Source organism: Rousettus aegyptiacus, unplaced genomic scaffold (assembly GCF_014176215.1).
Source record: "Rousettus aegyptiacus isolate mRouAeg1 unplaced genomic scaffold, mRouAeg1.p scaffold_m13_p_10, whole genome shotgun sequence".
Lineage (NCBI taxonomy): Eukaryota > Metazoa > Chordata > Mammalia > Chiroptera > Pteropodidae > Rousettus > Rousettus aegyptiacus.
The window spans coordinates 20,435,435-20,459,205 of NW_023416285.1; the positions used below are offsets into that span (position 1 = coordinate 20,435,435).

The 23,771-nt window shown below is 31.6% G+C and overlaps 1 long non-coding RNA gene and 1 pseudogene across 3 annotated transcripts in view; both read left to right on the forward strand.

Annotated features, from left to right (window-relative positions):
- LOC107504135 overlaps positions 1-23,771 on the forward strand; it is a 158,830-nt gene that overhangs the window by 13,180 nt on the left and 121,879 nt on the right. The window lies entirely within an intron of this gene.
- LOC118609051 lies at positions 20,679-20,797 on the forward strand (annotated as a pseudogene).

Here is a 23,771-nt window from a genome sequence, read left to right on the forward strand (position 1 = left end):
GTGGGACTCAGGAATGCAAGACTTCCTGACCACCAAAGCCAGGCAATTAAGGGGTATCTCCTGGGTGGCAGCTGCAAAAACTGGAGTACTAGATATGTATATCAGGCATCAGACATGTATAAAACTTCTGTCAAAGAGACACTGGCCCTCTGGAGCATGACAGAGGTTGAGCGCAATAGGGTGAGTATGAAGACAGCACCTGTCTTTTGAGGTTACTGGAAAGGATTACAGTCAGCCAAATATGTGTGTTTAAATAGAAGCCTGCCCCTCAGGTCATGGTCATGATGCTAAGCTAATAGGCCTCCTTGATAAAAAGATAGAGCTCCTGGTTTTGTTTCTTCTTGCTGTTCCCTGAGTGTGGTAGCTGTTTAAGAGCTCTTTCTCAGTTATCGTCTTGTGAGACCCCATGAGTGGAGGCCCCACTTGCCACCAGAGCCAGGCCATGTAGAGGTGTCCCCTGGCAGCAATAGGAAAAATTGGGGTACATGACAGGGGCATGAGTTCTTTTCTGGGTAACATTACCATCTGATAAGACCAGGAATGCAAGCTCCCTTGGCCTACTGAGCCAGGCAACCAAGAGGCATCCCCTGTAGTGCACCCATAAAATTTGGGGCAATAGGCATATGTAAAAGCCCCCTTCTGGGAGATACCGGGACTCTGGAGCACATCAACAGGAGAGTGCAAAGATGGTGTTTGCCAGTCTCTGTTTCTACACGTGTTGCAGCAGGTTCTGCGTATGTGTTAAATTAGATGCCTGCCCCTCAGGGCAATGCTTTAATATAAGCAGGTTAGCATCCTTCACTTTAAGTCTGGGCACCATTGTCTGCCTCTGAGCTGGGTCCTAGGGCAGTGAGGCCAAGAGTACAAGCCCTTCAAGAGCAGTGTCTCAGATCACTAATCTTGTGGGTCTTGGTTTGGAAATTTAGATTTTATTTAGAACAGTGAGTTGCTACATGAGCTGAAGTAAGAGATGTTTTCTAGGATTTTATTATTTTATCATTAATCATCATTTAGCAATTCAAATCAATTTTATTTATTCACGATAGGATTAAATGAAATGTTCCAGGTTAATTATTTTTAAAGATATTTAGAAATGTTTTCCTAATGGTAATCAAATCTTTTGTTGTTATTAAAAGATATATCCTTAACAGAATATAACATTGATTTAACCATGCAAATAATTAGATTTAAGGATAAAATAAATTTTGTTTACTAGATTTTTATAATTATATATTATCACATTTATATTAGAGATGATATTCTGTTAGCTTTTAAATTTAACTCTATATTCCCAAATTAATGTGTTTGTATATCTTTTAAGTTAGAAACAACTTCAATCCTACAGATTAGTTACAAGAATTATAAAAGTAACTTTTTCTTTTCCTAAACCATTGGAGAATTAGTTGCTAAAAAAATGGCTAACTAATATTAAAAAAAAATACATAACATTGATAGAGTACTACTATCCAATACTGAAACCTCATCAAGTTTTACTGATTGCCCCAGTAAAGTCCTTTAGGAAAAAAGTGTCCTATCAAAGATAACATGTTGCATTTATTTTTCATGTTTCATTAGTCTTTCATATTGCTCAAAAAAATTAGTATGTCCCCTTGGGTATACAACATGTACTTGAGTTATTATTTATAGGAGAGTTCCTATTATGCTCTAGGGACTAAAAAATATAGATTAACAAAGCAGCAAGTACACATTTTCTCACAAATCAAAATAAAAATGTCTACGTATTCATTAATATTAGGAATATTACATTACTATTTAGAATACTATATAATAAAGTAGTGATTGAGGCAAAAAGATAAAGCATTTAATCATAATACAAAAAATAAGTAGTATTCATCCGATATTTTAAAAATTGAGTTGGATTTATCAAAAAATAATGGTAACTAGTAAAATGCATACTTGCTCCCCAAATGTCCATAGTGAATCTGGAATACATGAATGCCACCTTAAGAAACAACAATTTTCCAGTGATTTTGGAGGATTTTTATTGCTTCAAATGACTGATTGCTGTATAAGCAATTTTTTAAAATGTGTGAAATTTAAGTCATGAAAATCATTTGTCCGACTTCTTTTTTTCAATAAATAGAAATAGCTGTAATCCGCTTTCCACTACCCATAGAAGAAACAAACCCAAATATGTTAGATAAGTAAATGCAGCAAAGGCTGGAAATTTTTCAAGTCTCCAAGATTTCTCACTTGAACAATCTACTATAGGCATATCTAAGCAAAACCATCCTTATGTTATAAATACTATAGTTTCAGTACTAAAACAGAATGGATGACCTAATTCATAAAAGTTCATGTGATTTAAATGTATGAATATATGTTTTAACAAGACAAAGTGTCAGTTGCTTAGGAATTAGACTATTTTATATTATATAGCATATAGTACATTCTCAAATTCTAATGGAACCATGATTTGTTCATAAAATTAAAAAAAATTAGTTTATTAAACCTTATTTTTCATGTATAGAATTAGCTTTTTCTATATTAGCTTTTTTAAATTAAAAAATAGAGTCTGTTAAAAAGTAAACTGAGGGAAAATCTATTCAAACTGTGTAGCATCAAACCAAAAGTGGTTAGGAGTATTCCTAGGACAGGAACTAAAGGGAAGACTCATAAAGAGAAAAAACAAAAGCAAAGAAGATTTCTAATTGGCTTAAAGCTTCGTTGGTTTTATGTGATTGGTTGTCCTTAGTGTTTGAGTTCATAACCTTGAGGCATCTACAGACGTAGGTTCTGGTTTGCTTACATAGGCACCATGATATTAGAGCTACCTCAGTCTAATGGCCTCCTCCTCATTTAATTAACTTAAGTTAATATTTTAGTCCAGCATTTAACTTTCATTGTAATAAATTGTGTGTCTAAGAGCTATTCATTTAAAGAATTTGAATTTTAGGTGGTTTTGACTATCATCCATATATATTGTAATCTAAAATCCATGCCAATTTTTTTTAAGTGTTTTTTAATTTCTATATGATGAGGTACTAGGGTTTACATTATTAGTTTTCCATGAGAATAGAAGAATAAGAAACACCTTATAGTTTAAATACCTACTACTACTACTGGATGGATGGATATACAGCTACTCCTGAATAGATAAATATACAAGAAGTAAAAATAAAAAACTGGTTATTTGACTAAAATTTGTTTGTAAAATAACTATATCAACGTAGTTTCTTGACATATCCCAAACTATGAAAATAAAAGACTCATAATGCCAATATCAATGTTACTACTATTAATATTATTACTAAAAATTTATAATTTTTTATAGTTCTTTCTTGTGTATACCACAAGAGATCTGCAAATAATTATTGTATTTTAAAATCAGTTGTGAAACCTTCTTTCCATGTGATTATGCTGCCAAATAATTACACAACTTTTTTTAAGATTTCAATTTTTAGAGATTGCTTTGACATTTTACTTTGTTGTATAAATATAAAATTTTGCATGCTTCTAAAGTAAAGTCTACAAAACAAGATTCCCATGAATATGCCTGCCTTTGTAGATTTTCCATTATTTCTTTGGGACAGAGACCTAGAGGTAACATTTACATGTCACGTGGTAATACATGGGATTTTTTTTAGCAGATATTGCAAAATCTCCCTCTATAGGTTTGTGTCACATTTTCTTTTCATCACAATTGTATAATATGTCCTGAGCCCCATTGGCCTTGTAGACTACATTTTTACACATTTGTGTTTTTCCAATATGATAAAGGGAAAATGCTAATCTAGTATCTTAGTCATTTTAACTGCTCTAATAGAATAAATAGACTGAGTGGCTTAAACAAATAAATATATATATATATTAAATATATATAGTATCTTAGTCATTTTAACTGCTCTAATAGAATAAATAGACTGGGTGGGTTAAACAAATCTCTCTCTCTTTCTATATATATATATATTAAAATTATATATATAATATATATTATATATGTCACATATATATAATTTTCCCCTCTCACAATTCTGGAGGCTGAGAGTCTAAGATCAGAGCACCCTGTTGTTCCATTCCTGGCGAGAGCCCCTCTTCCTGACTTGCAGAGGGATGCCTTCTTTCTGTATCCTCACCTAGCAGAGAAAGAGGAATCTGTCTCATCCTCTTTTTTATAAAGGCATTAATTCCATCAGGAAGGCCCTACTCTCATGACCTAACCTAACTCTAAAAACCTCCCAGAAGCCCACCTTCTGGTATCATACAGGATTATAGTTTCAGCATATGAATTTTGGGGGAACACAAATATATAGTCTATATCTCTCAGTGTAGTTTTAATTTGAAATGTTCTTATGAGAGATGAGCAATTTTCATATGGCTTGTTGATAATATTTTTTGTCCTGTGGAATGACTGTTCTCATATTTAGGCCAATTTTATATGATTTTGTTGGTCTTTTCCTTCTCTATTTTGGAAGTGTGTGTGTGTGCACGCACGTGTGCGTATCTTTGTGAAATAAGTTGAAATCGTTTTTCCATTTTGTCAGTTGTCATCTACTTACGGTATTTTATTTTGCCACATTTTTTAACTTTTTTTAAATCACCATAAAAATAAAATGGCTAAGTCTTCACCATATAAATTGTAAAATGATTATATTTTCTAATTTTGTTTCAATGGTTTCCAATATGGACAAAATCTCTTAAATCTTTAGTTAGGTAATAACTACCTATTCTACTTGGAAAAGCCTCACTACATGGTAGACTTTCTCACAAGTGCCCATGGGAAATTAAGGTAGCAGACACTCTTTGAAAATAGGTGTAGATTAGATTGTTCAGATGAAACTATTTGCCCAAAACTTTCTCTTGAGGGTTTGAATAAAATTCCCTCAGCAGTATTTAAGACTTTCACATTGTCACCCAGGAGAAGAGATTACAAGGAACTAAAAGGAGAGATCAGGCAGTTTAAGGCAGAATCATTTTTCTTTTTAAATAGTTTACTTTCTAATACTCTAAAAAATGAAAGGTGAGACTCAATATTTATTTCAGAATCAGCACTTTCAGAATCGTATAATATCCTCTTTGTAATCTGGAATTTAAAATGGGACTTTTAAAGTGCATGTGTTTGTAATAAAGCATGACAAGTATCTTACTGCCAAATTCCATAATATTCCTTGATCATTTCACTGAGTTGAAGAAGATGGCAACTTTGATTTCAAGGATATATTCCCATACTCAACGTTTTAAAATACTTTTATATTTATTTTGCAAATAGTTTTAAAATTTGGCACTTCGAAATTGATACATTTCGAACATGGATTTAATATAAAGTCTGTATAATAGTAACATTGGGAAATGATTGAGTTCTAGTCACTATATTAAACATCTTAACCATGCTGTTTAATTTCATTCTTGTAAAAATGTGTCATAGGTATTCCTATTTTACAAATGAGACAACTAAAGTTATTAAGGATTAGGTAAAATTCTCAGTATTATATAGCTAATTAATGACAGCTTGAAATTCAACAAGCGATGTCTATAGAGGTCATATTAACTCCTAAATTTCAGTTGTTCTTGTTTTATTAGGAAAGGTAAATGATACATTTTGAAGCAATGCCTACTAACCAAGTAGTGACTCAAAGATACCCTTTCTTAATTCCATCACAACCTTACTCAGCAGAGTGTCGTACACCAGGTGTAATAAAGAAGACATTGGTGTGACAGATGTAGACAGGAAAGGCCTTAGAAACTTTTCTTGTTTTTGAAAAGGGCCAGGTGTCAGGGGATGTGATCCAGATACAGGTAGTAAAAGAAATTTTAGACAGGCATATTGAGCTTGTTTTACAACAGAAAATACAAAACCAAAAAATTAGAGAATTGACTGAAGCATTATAGCATGTACTCCAGAAGAAATAGAATTTATCGTATAGTATATAATATTTCATAAATATGTGAATTGCTGATATATGTTCTATTTTATGTTAACTAACAAATATAGAAGTACATTCGTTTTATATTACATGAATATCAATAAGTATATAATTAGCATATTGCAATTTAGACTTATTAAGCCATTTTTTTTTTTTATAGTTTGAAGGAAATATAAGCCAGCCTTTCAGAACATCGATAAACTATGAAATCAAGCATCATATGGAATGCCTAACAGATGTGAAATTCAGAGTGTATGGAAGCCAGCAGGGGATCAACTCTAGAGCTAAGGAATTGTTTCAGGGGAAAATTTACTATGAAAATTTTACTGACTCCAGAAGGTCTGAAGAATATAGTGAATTTTGACCATGGGAGAAGTCATTATCTGAGTTATAGGTCTATGGGGGTCAACTTCAAAACAAGATAATAAGAGTTTACTAATACTCAAGCCCATAAGGGCAAGAATGTTTGTGTCTCCCAGAATTCATGTTGAAATTCTAACACCTAATGGTGATGTTTTTAGTAGATAGGGACTTTGGGAGGTGATTATGATATGAAGGTGGAACCCTTATAAATGAGATTAGTGCTCTCATAAAAAAAGATCCTTCAGAGCTTCCTAGCCCTGTCCAGCATGTAAAGATACAAGTTTACAACCCAAAAGAGGGCATTCACTCAACCATGCTGTTATTCTCATGTTGAACTTCCCAGCCCCGAGAACAGCGAGAAATACATTTCTGTTGTTTATAAGCTATCCAGTCTGTGGTGTTTTGTTATAGCAGCCCTGGCCAAAAAAGACAACTAGTAAATACAGTCTTCCTAATAATAATTTTCACATAGGTGATACATTTTAGAAAAGGGTCCTAGCTTTCTCACTCCTTATTACCCACTGAAAATAATTCAAATAAAAACATAGTAATGGAAAGAGCTTTGTAACTGTCAGTTTGATTTGGCCATTTGACTTTTCCTTGTCTGAATTCACAACTTTCTTTTTAAAACAAGCCACTGACTAGTTTAGACTTCTATATTTTTACTAAATAACAAAATAAATGTAATAAGTACACTTTTAAGGAATTTACAATTGGACAAATAACCTCTCTGCAATTAACTGTACATTTTTTTCCTCTTATGATTCAGCATCCATTCAAGACAAAAGAAAAAGATTCTTATTTCAAAATGCATTGTCATTTGGATCTTAGTTTAAAATTGAGTAGAGTAAAATATCTTCATTTTTAATTACTTTAGTGTTTGAAAACATTACTAAAGACTGGATCTTTTACATGTTGGCATTTCCAATTATCTAATAAACCATTTCTACTGAGGATTATATAACACTTGTTTTATAACTTACGTGCTATATTTTCACTTATATTTATATTTCAATTTCATTGATTTGCATATATTTCCATAAGTTGAATAACTTTTCATGATCTATAGTTTTCTGTTCTTTTTTTGCTGATTGCATATAATTTCAAATATACATTAAGTATTTTGTAACTAAATCATATATCTCATTTAACAATAGTATTACTATTTCAGTAACAATTATTTGTAATAAAATTTTAGTATGAAATTATAAGACCTCAAATGGAGAAAATTAACAAAGAAACCATTTGATAATACAGTGATTTCCTCTAATGCACAAACATATGTCTCAAGACTCCCTAGTGGATGCCTGAAACTGTGGATAACTGCACTAAACTGTATATGTGCTATTTTTTTTTCTGCACGTATATATCAGTCATAAAGTTTAATTTATAAAGTAGGTACAATAAGAGATTAACAACAATAATAATAAAATAGAACAATTCTAACAATATACTGTATGTGAGTAATGTGAATGTTGTCTCTCTCATTCTCTCTCTGATAACCAAGACAGCTATTAAGTGACTAGCAGGTGGTTAGTGTATACAGTATGGATATGCTGGACAAAGTGGTGATCACATCCTGCGTAGAATGGAGTGAGAAAGCACAAGATTTCATCACACTACTCAGAATGATGTGCCGTTTAAAACTTATGAATTGTTTATTTCTGAAATTTTCTACTGAATAATTTCAGATTACGTTTGACCTTAGGTAATTGAAACCATGGAAAGTGAAACTAGATAATGGGAGACTACTGTATCTGAAAATTTTAAATTATTTGCCTAAATTATCTCTACTCTCTGATGGGGTCTGTTGTAAATAAACATTACAGTTTTGTATTTGTGATTTACTAGCCTTTTTCTCATCTGGGTTGTAATATTACATACTTTAGTTATAATAAATAACAATAGTTCTTAAAATGACCTATCATTCTCTTGTTCTCAGACCTTTTCGCTACACTTACCCCATTCCTTTATTTCCCCATCTACTTCCAAGAAACAAAAAAACTTTCTAGCCATCTTAATTAAGGAATGTAGATATTAACAAAACATACTTTAGATGGTTCCACTGCGAGTAAGAGAATTCTCAAACTCAAAATTGCTTATGCTATTAGATTTTATCTCACATCAGAAATCCAAAATTATAGTGATTGCCAGGTGTAGTGAGACGTATTTTCTTTTTTTTCTTTTTTTTTTTTTTTTATTTTCACAAATATACTGTTCATCCAAATCGCCCAGGCTTCTATAGCTCTGAGTTATGTTTCTTCCACAACAATTATAATCATTCGTGTTCCAGTGATTATCACCAGAACTTTAAAAAATTAAACATTTTAGATATATACATCTGTCTATTTTAGTGGAATTTTTAGATAATAGTTTTAAAAAGGGAGCCAGCCAGCTATGTTTTTTTTTGTTTGTTTTGTGTGTTTTTGTTTTCACAATTTTTTTAAAGAGACTGGGATAGTCTGATTTTTTAAAAGATTAATTTGAAGATAATTTGTAATAATGAGTCTACCCATTCATAAGAAAGTTTTATCTCTACTTCTTCATAGAACTTTTTGTGTCATTAGAGGTTGATTGATAATTTTGATAAATTCTCTGATAACTTTACATAACCTAAGATTGTATTTTAAGATATTTTAGCTTTTTCTATTTTGATATATTTACCTATGTTGATGGATCTTTATTTTTGCTAGTACTATATAGATTAATATTTAAATTGTTTTCAATATTAGAAATAATGCTCCAAATAACATAAGTGTATATATGTAGGATTCTGGTCTATGCATTCCAGGAAATAATATAACTGAATCAAAGGTTATACTTTAAAACAATTTTTAATGGTTTTAGTGCAGTTCTCAAGATTGTATTAGTTCCATGCTATATAGAATGACCTGTTTCCCCATCATTTTATGAATGAAATGTACTATGGATATTTGTCCATATGTAAATAGGGAAAATAACAGTGGAATATTAATTTGTGTTTTTCTTATATGAAAATTTTATGTTGTCATTACAGTGTCTTTTTCTGTCTGTTCATACTCTTCATCTTTCTAGTATTTTTTTCTTATCAGTTCCTAAGAGTGTAGGATGATTTGTCCTTTTCCAAAGATCTAAGTTGTAAATCTTAAAGCTTTTAGTAGTATATAAAAATCTACAAATCACAAATATAACACATACCATACATACACATCTTATTCTTCTACATTGGAATTTTTTTAGCAATATACAGCAAACTTATTTATCTTTTATAGCTTCTATAACTAGAAATTTTATTCTCACTTTATGGGTATAAAGAAATACTTATTATTTACATTTTATTGAAACAATTCATTTTGAGTTAATTATGAAATTTAGTATGTTACATATCTCATACCTAAATATATATTTAAATGTATAGATTTAATTTTTCTCTAAATGCCTGCTCAATTGATATGATGTATTGAATAATTCATGTTACACAGATTTGAAGTGGAACTTTTATCATATACTGAATCACCCACATGTATTTGGTTCTACGTCTGGACTTTTTAACTATTTACAGCACCACAATGTTTTAGAAATGGAAATTGAACTTCTCATATATATTTCTGTTAATTTTTTTTAGTCTGTAGTTCTTATTTTTAAGACATTTTCCGACTATTGATCTTCCCACAAAAGCAGATGAACCTTGTCCAGGTTGGGTAAAAAATAAAGCTTAATGGAATGAGATTAAAACTAAAATTTAACTGAGAGAAAACTGATATCTTTACAAAAGTGAAAATGGTGTGCATTTTCTTTTGCTTGACTTTATTTCTCTGACTTAGAAGTGTACTTTTAAGTTTCCTTTGCACTGATCTTAAGTATTTTACCTTTTTTTTTGTTTTTAAATCATTAGCTGGTATAGCATAGCAACCAAATGCATGTAATCAGAGCCGGAATACCTGCTTCAAGTCTTATTTGTACCATATTGCATCCTTATAATCTTGGACTCGGCTGTTTCTCTGAGAGGGTTAGAACTAAGAATAAACATATGCCTGGAGTGAGACAGGTATTTAGAGGGGCCGCCTCACTTCTCCAGACTTCCCTACTGATTCTCTAGGGTTTTGGACTCTGGATTTGCTGGCCTCAACAGTTTTCCAATTCTTCAGCCAAATATTGTGTTGTTCATTTTGTTTTCCATCTTTTCTAATTGTTATTGCTTTGGCTTGTTGCAAGCTACTCCATAAGAACTAACCTTTATGTACACACACACAAACACACACACACACACATACATATATATACATATATATGTATATATACACATACACAAACACACACACATATATATGTGTGTGTATAAAGTGTGTATATATATATATTTATTTAATATTGACTTATTTACAATGGCAATATATACTTTATAATAGGCCCAAGTAATAATAATTTCAAGATAGTCCTGTTCATCTTTTCTTTTAACCGATTTTCATCAGAAAACTTCAGTAGCAACCAATATTAGCTTTGATTGAGATAATTTCAAATGAGTGCACCTTTTACAAAATTTATTTAAAAGTAATTAAGAGAGTTCCTCTTAACATGAGAGATTTGTAAGTAATTAAGTGAAAGATGACTTCCTCATTTCTCAGAAATTACTTTTTTGGGAGTAAAACACACTATTTTATGTTAAAGTACATATGATATATGTATGTGTGTGTACGTATATATATATTTAACATTTATTTTATTAGTTTCAAGTATACAGTACATCGGTTAGACATTTATATAGGTTATAAAACAAACCCCCTAATTTCTCTTTCTCTCCTCTGGCTCTACACCTAGCCATTACATTACTGTTAACTGCATTCTCTATGCCATGTTCCCCATCCCTGTGACCATATAGTGTATATACATTTTAATTATCAATAGATTAATTTTCTAACCTAGGCAAAAAAAATTTGCCCTATAAAGGTTGTCTAATAAAAATTAAAATAATATTAACAAACTCACAAATATGAGCAGTTTTCTTCTAGATTTTACATTACATTCACATATCTGTAAAACTAAAAGTAAAAATTTCGCTGACATGTATTCTCACGAGGCTTGATACAGTAATATGGTACTGAAAATTGAAATAAGGTCTCTTCTACTGAAGAAAAGGAATTTCAAGTCTAATTTATTAAAATTTCCTTGGGAACTAAAGGAATTCTCAGAAGGGACTTAAGAGAACAGTATATGCTTTTATGAAACAGTGACTTTAAAATCTTTGCTTGGTAAGATAATGTAAAATAAAATGTGAAATAGTATTTCTTATTGATTTAAAAATGGTATTCCCCCTGGGTATAAAGAAATACTCCATATTTACATTTTATTAAAACATAATACATTTTGAGTTAATTATGGAATTTATGAGTTACATATAATTCATACCAAAATATGTACTTAATAGATTTAATTTTTTTCTGAATGCCTGCTCAACTGACATGGTGTAATGAATAATTTGTGTTACACAGTGATTTGAAGTGAAACTTTTGTCATATACTAAATCACCACATGTATTTGGTTCTATATCTGGACTCCCTTTTAACTATATACAGCACCACAAGGTTTTAGAAATTGAAACTGAACTTTACTATTCATATATATTTCTGTTAGTTTGTTTTAGTCTGTAGTTCATGGGATCAGATTTTAGCAAAACTTACTCATTGTAAAGGCAAAGTCTGCAGAATACTTATTTTGTCTTATTCAATTAAAACTTACTCATTGTAAAGGCAAAGCCTACAGAATACTTATTTTGTCTTATTCAATTAAATAATTTATTTTAGAGTTTGGATTCAATGGCTATTTAAGTGTGGGATAAATGGAAGTCTTTTTCATTGATTCCCTGGTTACAAATAGGCCAGAACTTAAACATCCAAATTCAATTTCTACTCATCACTGTGTTCTCTCTGGGAGAGTTCATATATACTTAATACTAGAATGCAAAGTAGATTTTAAATTCTTTTTTGGGGCAAAAAATCTAAAATGACCTATGAAGTATCAGGCACAGCATGCAAATTTCTTAGATTATGTTGGGTTTTTTTTTTTTTTTTTTTAGAAATATCGATCTATGAATATATATTTGAGGGTTTTTCTTTTTTTCAATAGACAAAACTCATTTAAGGCCAAGTTCAATGAATTAAGTGAATGATTATGATATTTAGAACTTCAGTCAAAAGTGAGATAAGCTTATAGTATTAAAATTAATGTTCTTGTATATTTATTTCCCTAAAATGACTCTAAGCCAGATCATTTATCAGGGGTAAATTTACTGAGAAATTATATTTTAGATATTTATAAAGTATTTAATGAGATTCAGTATTTTCTTATGAAACTTAACAATTTTTTAATATATAAACAAATGGGTATTTATTTCTTTTTAATTATGGCTAATAAAAAGTAAAGAAATGACTATTAAGAATTGTAGGCTTTATACGTCATTGCAGTAGCATTTCCTTCTGCTCTAGGTAATGATCTTGAATTAGTTTACCTTCTCTTCAGTACATCAAAATGCATAAAAAACATTCTATTCTTAAGACTTGAAAAAGAATTGCAATCCAGCGATCTAGATTTCTCTTCTAGAGTAAGTTCTTAGTTTAGAAAAATCACAAGAAATGACAGGAAAAGGGGACTGTGTGTGTAGCATGCACTGTGTTGGGTTTAATGACCACTCTATCCTTGGACAAAAGACCTATTTTCCTAGGACTAACTTGTTTTCCTCTCACAAAGTTTATTGGTCTTTAATTCGTTGGTTGGTTTATTTATTCAGTATCCTGGAGTCTCAGTTCTTAATTATGAAAGCTGAACAAAGTCAAGGTGAGGTGACTATCCTAATTTGACATGGCAGTTTAATTCTCTAAAATTGGATTAATTAAGACATATTAGGTTGCAAGAGTATCAGATTCCTTTGCTCCGTCCCACAGGTTAGAGATCTCAGAAGGGAGGAAAGGTTCTATAAGCACTGTGGTCTTGGAAACTGTGGTAATGTTCAGTGAAGGTTATAACTCTCATAGAAAGAAGCAGCACCAATTCTAATGGACCATAAAAATTTAGGCAACAGTATAAACATTTTATTCATTTATTTATTCATTCAGTCATTTATTTATTTATTTTTGGTTGTGGGGGGCTGGTGGTAGGGGATAGTATTTACTACTGGTGAGAAAGTTGGAAAGAGAAGTTATGAGCTTTAATTTTCCATAGACTGATTTTGTGTATTAACAAACAAAAAGGTAATATTTGTTTTAGAATGTATTTTGGGTGGAGATAGAAATTTTAGGGAGACTGAAGTCCTAACAAGCTACATTTCAGTAAAGCCACTGTGGGCTGTGTCTTAAAATTATCCATGTAAAATGAAGAACAGAATTCTTTACCCAGTGTTCTTGGTTTACTTATACTTCTCCCCACCTCCCCCTCCCCTCCCCCACCTCTCTCCCTCCCTCCCTCTCTCCCCTCATGCCTTCCTCCTTTTTTTTTTTAATTTTCAAAAATAAGAGAAGAACCTCCCCAGCAACAAATGGATGAGGGTTATATGTCTTGTTAATCCAAGCAAATAGTAGTGAAACTAGATCAAATTTGGTTTATAAACGTAATAAAATGTGACTTTTTTTTTATGCCTGAGTATACTAAAGAAATTCACATGGGCAGGTGCCTAACTAGTATTTATCAATTTGTTTAAATCTTTAAGTTCTAGAAACATATCCCATAACAGATTGTTTTGGTATCCTGGTAACCAGATACAAAGCCCATCTAAAACTTTTTAATACCTAATCTGTACAATAGAAAGAAAAAGTTTAAAACAGAGGTATATGTGTATAAAAAAAAAATGCAGGGTCAGTTTGCAGGTAATTTAAAATAAAATAAACTAAGAATGCTATCAGTATCCCACTCTTCTTACCATTTACCTGCTCATACAGCCTCAAATTTTTAAAGGCTCTGAAAACTATCTTTATGTGTACACATAAATTTTTGCAAACAATCAAGCTAATTATGGAAATATGTTCATTTTCAGAAATAATTTGCACTTGACTTTAATTCCATCTCCAAATCATCTCCAATGTACTTTTCAAGTACAGTTAGAAAAGAAATTTGAGCCCAAAACACCCAGGCAAAAATTGAATTAGGGATTATATATTTAATTACAGCTCACTTCTTCTGAAAGTTAAGCTAACATTCGGAATTCATTTGTGCCTCAGATTTAGGGAAAGCAAATCCTTTCTATGCAAACATCCAGCATTTTAATTCAACTAATTTACACTTTAAGTTGATCTTTTCTAATACATCAAAATCAATGTTTAAATAACCATACTTTTTAAAGTTAGATATGAACAGAACTACATAACTAGATGACATATTATTATGAGAACCTAGTAAAATATGATTAATGTCATACCTAAAGGGATATAGTTTTAAAACAAATAACTTTATCAGACAAACTGAAAACAGAAATCTAAGCTTAGTTGTAAAATAATGTATCAGGAAGTACTTAGCCATCTCAAAGAACACTGGAGTTAAAAATGTGGCAAGGAGCAGATGGGAGCGGGGTTAGGGGAGTGAGTGAAAAAGGGGAAGGGATTTAGAAGTACACATTGGTAGTTATAAAATAGTCATGGGAATGTAAAATATAGCATAGGGAATATAGTCAGTACTATTGTAATAACTATGTATGGCATCAGATGAGTGACCAGACTTACTGTGGTGATCACTTCATAAGTTATATAAATAAATGCCTAATCACTATATTGTATACTTGAAACTAATATAATGTATACCAACTAAAATCAAAGACTTAAAAAAATATTTTTAAAAATATGATATGGAGGCAGAAATACAAATTCTTAGGAGAGACTGAAAAAATAGTTAAGATTCGCTAACCACACATTAATGATGATCTGGAGTTATAAAATTTAAGTGAATAGAATTTTGAGAAAACACCTATCTAAAGTTATTTATAGGGGGGAAAGATTATGAGAAAGTACTGATTAATGTCATTTTAACTGAAAGACTGTGTGTGTGTGTGCGTGTGTATAATTTCATATATATGTATGTATGAAATTACATGGCTTTGTTTGCATTATTATTATTTCTTATAGCTTTTAACCTTTTTTAACAGAAGCTTTGGATAGTATTTTCATTGTTAGTTAATCAAAACAATGAGCTTAAAAAGCAAAAACTCCTGTCTCTCCATTAAATTACTATGTGAAGTCAGTGGCCTTAAGACCATTGTTCTTCATTATAATCTACATTTTCCAAATAGTAAATCGTTAGTTAATTTCTCCCTAAATTCTATAAGCACTATTTGATAGTACACATTTGGTTTTGTTTGGATGTATTTTATGAGGATAACATGCCACAAGGGACTGAAAACTCTTGAAGATAAAATGCTAAATGTTTTTAGAAAATGTGGCAGGAAGGCAAAAGGTCAGCAGATTAAATTAATACATGTTTGAACTGGAAAGCCAGATCCAATCACAAAGTCCAGTCGAGTGCTAGAGGCTGAGCTTGTTGAAGTCACTTTGAGAAAGAAATGTGAGGAAAAACATCTCTGTCCAAATGAGCTGGAAAAAATGCTGGCTGAATACACTGTTTGACTTGTTTTCAAGATCAGAAAACAGCAACATTGCACATAACAAACAGCACTTGTCTCCCTCATAGAAAGTAAAGGTTGGCTGACAGCCAAAGACAGTCTTGCTGTGAAATAAATTAAAGGAAAGCAAATACAGCATCACAATTTAGCGAGAAAAGAAGAGGAAGAGAAAAAAGTGAGAAGGCAAAAGAGAAAGCTAATAGATAGGAAAAAAGCAGTAGAATTTGTGAAAAATGAATAACACTACTGAAACTCTAAGTCTAATATCATTGGCTATGTATTGATTTGCAAAAGTATAAAGGGATATTTTATTAGGGACTTATATAAGCAGAGAAAAACACAGTATAGTTGACCCTTGAGTAATGCTGAGATTAGGGGTGCCAACCCCCCATGTGGTTGAAAGTCCACATATAACTTTTGACTTCCCCGAAATTTAATAGCCTAGTAATGACTGGAAGCCTTACCGATAACATACAGTAGATTAACACATTTTTTTTATATGTATTATATACGATCATCTTATAAGAAAGTAAGTTAAACAAAAGAAAGTGTTAAGAAAATCATAAAGATGTTAAAATACATTTATAGCATTTATTGAAAAAATCTTTGTATAATGGTCCCACACAGTTCAAACCCATATTGTTTAAGGGTCAGTTATACTCACAAACATAGATATTACTCTTGCTTTCTGTTATGTAGCTAAGGACTCTCTGGGTTCACTTTATCTCTCTGGGCTTAAGTGTGTTTATTTATAAACAAGAAACAGAACGGATGCTTTGGGGAAAATGAACCTTGTGGAACCTTCTAACTATCAGACCTGAGAGATGATAGAATGCTTGGTCCGTGGTTTTTGTAAGTAGTCGTTATTTTGTTACCAATGTACTTTATCAAATTCTGAAAGGACTATGCTACTGTGGTTTGTACTGATATAATTTGTAGTAACAGTATGATTTTATATGATCTGTTTATTAGTAAACAGAAAGCAAGGTACAAATAGCAAAAAACAAACAAGACTTGACCAAAGGAGTTTTTTTGGAGGCTGTTAACTTTTGTTAGATGTCACTTTCATATAGAAAGTAGTACACAGTTGTTGATAGTCCATAAACCACTACTACTTTTAAAACATATTACTGATTATCTAAAAATTTTATGTTTTTTATCACAGTAAAATACACACACACAGACAGACAGACACACACACACACACACACACACACACACACACCCCTCCCAAAATACAAATTGATTAATTAAAGCAAGAATGTGTTAAGGAAAATTTTGGAAGTTTTGTTATTCACTAATTGAGGTGGGGTAAAGTAGGGAGAGCTTGCTAGTGTTCTCCAAAATATTTTTACAGGTTACGTATATTCACTAATCCTTAAAGATTTCTTTAAGTGGCTATCCTCAACACTCAGTGCAACATAATTGCTTAGTGAGTTTTTAAAAAAATACTGATGTTCATACTTCAATCCCAAGAGTTCATTTCAGTTGCTCTGTGGTAGGGCCTGTGGAACAAGATTGTTCAATTCTAAGATGCACCTGGTGTTGAGAACGACTGCTCTAGAATGTAGAATCCATGAACACAGGAACCATATTTGTCTTGTTCATCCTCGGTATGTTTCCTGGCCAACTAAGTATGTATGGGTTGACTCAATAAACAAATTATCTCTTACTCTATTTTACCTGTATATACCTTATATTAGTATTTCTTAGATGCTGAACAGCCATGCAGATTCCATAAAATCAGCCAGAAAATAAGAATATAAACTTAAACATCGACAGAAAAGCCAGTTATCTCTTCTACTCTACCATTCCTACCCCAAGATGAATGTTAACAGTTTGGTACTCAAATATCCAATCATTCTCATTTAACAGATATACACAATTAGATATAAATGTGTAGGCTTCTTTAAAAATTTGTCTTTCTACCATGCTTTTTCTCAGCCAAATGAGATGAAAATATCCTCAATGCTCTTTTTTTTTTTTTTTTTTTCCACTTAAACATTTTTCAAGATCACACCATGGAGGACTATTTCATTTTTTTAATATAGACCTAAATAATAACATTTCTGTTCCCTAAGCTATTCAATCAAACTTTGTCCATTCACTGTATTTCCTTTATCTTATCCACACACTCCAATAATACTTTGACTTCCATCATACCAGAAAAGCCCATGATAAATTGTGAACTTTATTATTCTGTACATGTAGCATCTGACCAAGTCTTCACTCCTCTCTTATTACAACACTTTTCTCAGTTGGCCTCTAGGCTACCACTGTCTCTGTTTCCTATTTAATTATCTCAATGACCTTTGAGGATAGTCCCTTGTCTTCTCCAGCCTTAAGTTTTGAACTAAGCGCCGAAGACTCTCTCTTTTATATATGTCCTTCTAGTTTATCCATTCCCAGGATTTTTAAGACCAGCTGTATTATGACAGCTCCATTTTTTTTCTTCCAGGCTGAAACTCACCTCTAAATGACAAACCAGTATATTCAAGTAGTCCGCTGATACCTAAAATTTTGTGTTTAACAGGTGTGTCATACTTATATGCCCAAAATAGAAATTTTGATTTTCTCTTAAATTTTTCCTTTTCTTTCTCAGTTCAGTAAATGACAACTCTATTTTCTGAGTCGTCAGGCCAAAATCTCTCAAGTCCTCCATGGATTTTACTTCTTTTACATCCTGCGACAATTTATTGACAAATTCTGCTCTTAGAAATCTATCTATACTACAACCACTTTTTACCACCTCTTAGTCAAAAAACACACCATTTTTCACATGGAATATGGCAATAGCACTCCATCTGGTTTCCCTGTTTTTCTTAGTTTCCTAAAATCTATATACAACAGCCTGACTGATCCTTTAAAATATGAATCAGGTTACATCATCCTATTTGTGCTGCACATCCGTAAGGACTTCCCCATTTCACCGTGAATCCCACTTGCCTTTTCTCATTCAGAACCTGCCCCTGCATGTCATTTTACTCCGTGCTCTTCCCTGCACATCTACCTACCATCTCTCTTAGATTTCATTTGATACCATGCGCTCTGTCTTTTCCTCTGCTCTAGTTCTGCCTCGCTATCTAGGCTTTTTTGAACATGCCAAACATATTTTCAACTTTAGGTATTTGGACTTGCTCTTCACTGAGCTTGAGTAATTGTTGTATAGACATTGGCCTGGCTGATCTTTCATTTCATTTAGGTCTCTGCTTAAATATGAGAGGACTTGCCTGATTATTCTAACTAAAATACGATCATCACAACTAACTTCATTTCTTTTGATCTTACATTGGTCATACAATAGCTGAATTATCGTTGCTATCAGTATCTTCCCTGCATAAAATGTTGTATGTAAGATGGTGTGTGTGTGTGTGTATACTATCTTACACACACACACGCACACACACAGACACACACATATCTCATATATTTGTGCTTTAAATAATGAAATGGAGTTATAAAAATTAATGTCAATTTTCACTGAGATTTATCCTATTTCCAAAAATATTGCAGATTTTCACATTGGAATTGGTATTATATATTCACCCACATTGCTACTGGTGCTAGAGCTTCCCATCTTCCATCCTCTCTACCTCTTTCCCTCCCTTCATCTTTCCCTCCCTTCCTTCCTCTGTGTGATTTACAAATATATCCACATATTCTTTAATATTCCTCTTTTAAAAATGTAGAAATGTAATTTATTTCCCTTATGTGTGGGCTGGCCTTAATAAATTGCTTCTAATGAATAGAAAAAAGCAGAAATGATAGTGTATACCTTTACTTGGAAGAATTCTGGATACATATATGTGAGCGTGAGTATACATGTCTCTCTCTATATACAGATATATATGTCTATATAGATATACACACAAATAAATATTCTTATAAATTTTAATGGTTTATTATTTTCCTTAATACTCTCCAGTATTCCTAAAAATTAAATATTTCAACTTATAATAAAAATGATTTTATTTTTACAATTTATACAGATTTATTTTTCTCATTTTATCTAACACCTACAAAAATATTTTAATAGTTATAACTTAAAATGATACATTAGTGTTTGTAAATGTTTTTAATCTTGTTTAATCATTCTAATTTGACCCTTTAGAAACTTTTTTGAATGTAGTTTAATTCATTTCTACTTATTTAAAAGTAGATATTATGTTTTTTTAGGTGGCTTTCAATATTTTCAATGTTCTGGGACCTCTATGTACTTTTATGAAAGTAATATCTCTCACAAATACTAGGGAAACTTTAGACATATTTTTCACAGGGACTTTGTAAATGTTACATGTCTCGTTGGCTAATGTGACACTGAGACAGGTGTATTCAGACTCCAGTAGGACTGACTTGAGAATATTAACCATCTAAATATTTTCCGTTTTTTTTTTTTTTTTTCCAGAAGGGAGAAATTTATTAAATTCAGGTTGTTTTATTTCATTTAGGGAAATATTACCAAACATCTTCTAGATGCTCAATTTGACTTCTAAGGATAGACTATGTAGCAACAAAGAGGCACTGGGTAAATAAAGATAACTAAATTTTAGAGCACATGTTTACAGAGGATCTCTTTGGCAATTCGCCCTCCTTTTCTTCCAACTCCTTTTTCCTTTGCTGGCTGCATGCTCTACTCTCAAAGGCTGAGTAGTTAGTTTCACTTGGTATCACTCTCCTTTCTTAAGTGTCCCAAAGAGGCCCACCTAGATTTGTCACCATTAAAAGCGGTTTAAAATTTTACTATTTTCTTCATTTTTTTTAATCTGTCCTGGGAAGATATAAAAATAGACAATACAATTTGATAAAAGCAATTATTTGCTTGGTAGTTTTACTCCATACAAAAGTTCTATCTTGTCTACAGCCATCCTACCCTGAACAAGCCCTATCCCATCTGATGTTGGAAGCTAAGCAGGGTCAGGCCTGGTTAGTACTTGCATGGGAGTCCACCTAGGAAGACCAGGTGCTGTTGTAGCTGTAAAAAAATAAATAAAAATAATAAAAATAAAGGCTCTTAAGCTGACAACGTCTTTACAGTCTATGAGGTCAACCAAGGGCTGCCTCGCCTAAAAAAAAAGTTTTATCTTCATGAAAGATAGGTATTTGGGGGCAGGTAATAAATTTTCCCCTTTAGATCTTTTTTTTTAAAGCATTTTATTATTAGTTTAAAGTATACAATACATTGAAATATTTATCAATGTTATTAAATATATACCTTTTAAATCTTTATTCCTGGAATTATTTCTGAGTATCCTATGTTTTACAGGGTATATAGTAAATGTCTTAAACTAAATTTCTCTTTTGTAACTTGTTAGTATTTAAGAACATTGGTTAATATGCATGTGGTATATTTGTCATTTACATTTGATAGGCAAACATTTATATAAGTATGTATTCTTCTTAATGTATATTTAACACATTTATCATAAGTGATTTAAAAATTTATATTAATGTTACTGTATCAAATTGTTTATTTATATAATTTTATAAAACAATATACCCTTCTCCCCCACTATCATCACCACCAGTAGTTTTAAAATAATTGAAAATGATAAATGAGATATTTGTGAAATTAGAATACCAAAGCCCGTGCTACTTTTTATTCAATGTTTGGAATGGAGAAATGTCAAACTTTATCAAATTCCCAAATGTAAATGAGAAAGAAGGTCTTATGACTGACTTAAAGCTTTCGAATAGGTTAAAGGTTAAAGTCACAACTTGTAAATGTTTATTTCTTATCTATTTTTGTGGTATCCCATTCTTCTAGAGTTCGAAATGTGAGACAGGCCCACAGGCACTATGGCAAATGTCCCTACCTCTGTTTCCCTTTTTAAGTTTGTTGTTCTTCCCAGTCCTGAGATGGCATGGTTTGAAAGAAAGGTCAGATCTGGATTAGGGTTGGGGGATAAACTGGTCATCCAGTTTAACAGCCTCAAGCAGATGGAGCCTGAGACATAATTCAAGAAAGTTCACCAGAGTTTATTTTGGGACTTGGAACCAAACTCCAAGAAGGGTTTTTTTGTTTTTTGTTTTTCACTTCTTTGACTTCTTTCTATAGAACTGAATAATCTGATTTGTTCAGTTCTATATCTATTTTGTTTAAAAAGAATAGAATATTATGATGACATATAAGTATGATTATATGCTATATATTTTTTTATGTTTGTGTGCACATATATGTGTCTAAATGTTTCATTGTGAGTGTGTGATATTAAAACAAATTAGATAATTAAAAACAAATTTTAAATTATTTTATTTGTATGCATCTGGCATTTGATATCTACATATCCTAATCAGTAATGTTGTCATAATACCTGTTCATCAATCAATCAAAATGAAAAATTCTCTAAAGCTATTTGATATAAGATATTTTAATAGTAGGATAAAAATTACTATAAACACATTATCAAGACTTGAAAAATTTATAAAACACCTTAAGCATGTGTCAAATAAAATTGAGGTGCTGGAAACTCTTGTTATTACTCAAAACATAAGCACTGTTGTCAAAACCAAATCTCTCAGTAGTTTTATAGTCAAAGCAGAATACATGGAATGTCTAAGTGAAAACCAGTGTCATGCTGTAATTTATTTGCATCTATTTTTTAAATATTTATACACTTAAATTTATATATTTTAGGAGTAATGGTATATATCCTTAATTAGTTTCCTGTGCACTCCTATATATGAACAATTTTAGAATGTCAGTGTTATTAAAATGTTATTGAAATATATTTAATAAGAAAAATTCACAAATCATAAATATATATTTAATTAATTTCCAAAAATTGAGCATGCCTGTGTGACTAGCAACCAGATCAAGGAACAAAACATTACCATAAACCCATAATACATCCTTCTAGGCAAACATACCAAAAGTAATCATACTCTTAAATTCTAGGCAATCATGGATTACTTTTGCCTTTCATTGAATATTATATGACTAGAATTACATAATATGTATCTTTTGTATCTGACTCGTTTCACTCAAATTATGTTTGTGAAAATCCATATTATGTTATATTGATAAAAATGTGTTTTAACTTAATATAACATATTTATAATTTTCTTATTTTTGGAAAGAAATTTTCTATCCAAATTTAAAAATAATAAATTTGCAAGATCAAATTATAAAACTATAATCATTTTTAAAAACTTTATTTTTAATCCTTCACATATAGCTCTGTAGTTCATATGGAGTTTATTTTTGCTAGAGTGTGACGTAGGGACAAGGATTGCTTTAGATCCCTTATGAATATCCAATTAACCCAGCACCCTATTTTGATTTATCTCTTCGTTGTAGCACTACACTATTATCTTTGATATATGACAGGACTCTTTATGTGTGAGTTTCTTTTTGGACTACCTCTTCTACCTATATATTTCTGTTGATATTTTTCTCCGTTTTCTCCACACATACTGTTACTACCTGCTGTCTAGATTAAGAGTGCAGGATAGTACTTGACAATAAGAACAGAGATGCACACAAGGGCATATGGTCCTGTGTGTTCAAATGGTGTTTTCCAAAGCTGGCACCTGCATCTGTGAGGACTGTGGGAAAACTCAGCAAACAGCTCCTGTCATGTTAGGACACACCTACCCCACTGCTGCCCTGACAGCTTCTAAGGACTTCACAGAAACGGTGCAATACTGCTACTGGTGCCCCAGGGGCATCTGCACAGCAGAGGACCTCCCATTTCAAGCTCAGGATCTTTTTCCTTCCTTGGTTTTCTTTGGAGGACCTATAACTGGCTTCAGTGAGATGCACTCTGTTCCCTTTAGTTTCTTAAAGGTTAGTTTCAATGTGTAAGGTAAAACCATAAAATAGACATTCTGTACTCTGTATTTTAAAATCCACGTCTTTAGTGAACTTTGACTCCTTTATTCATGTCTAGTTTTGTAAGGTATGCTTCTGTCATTTGAAAAATATTGGATCACTGAATTAAACAGGT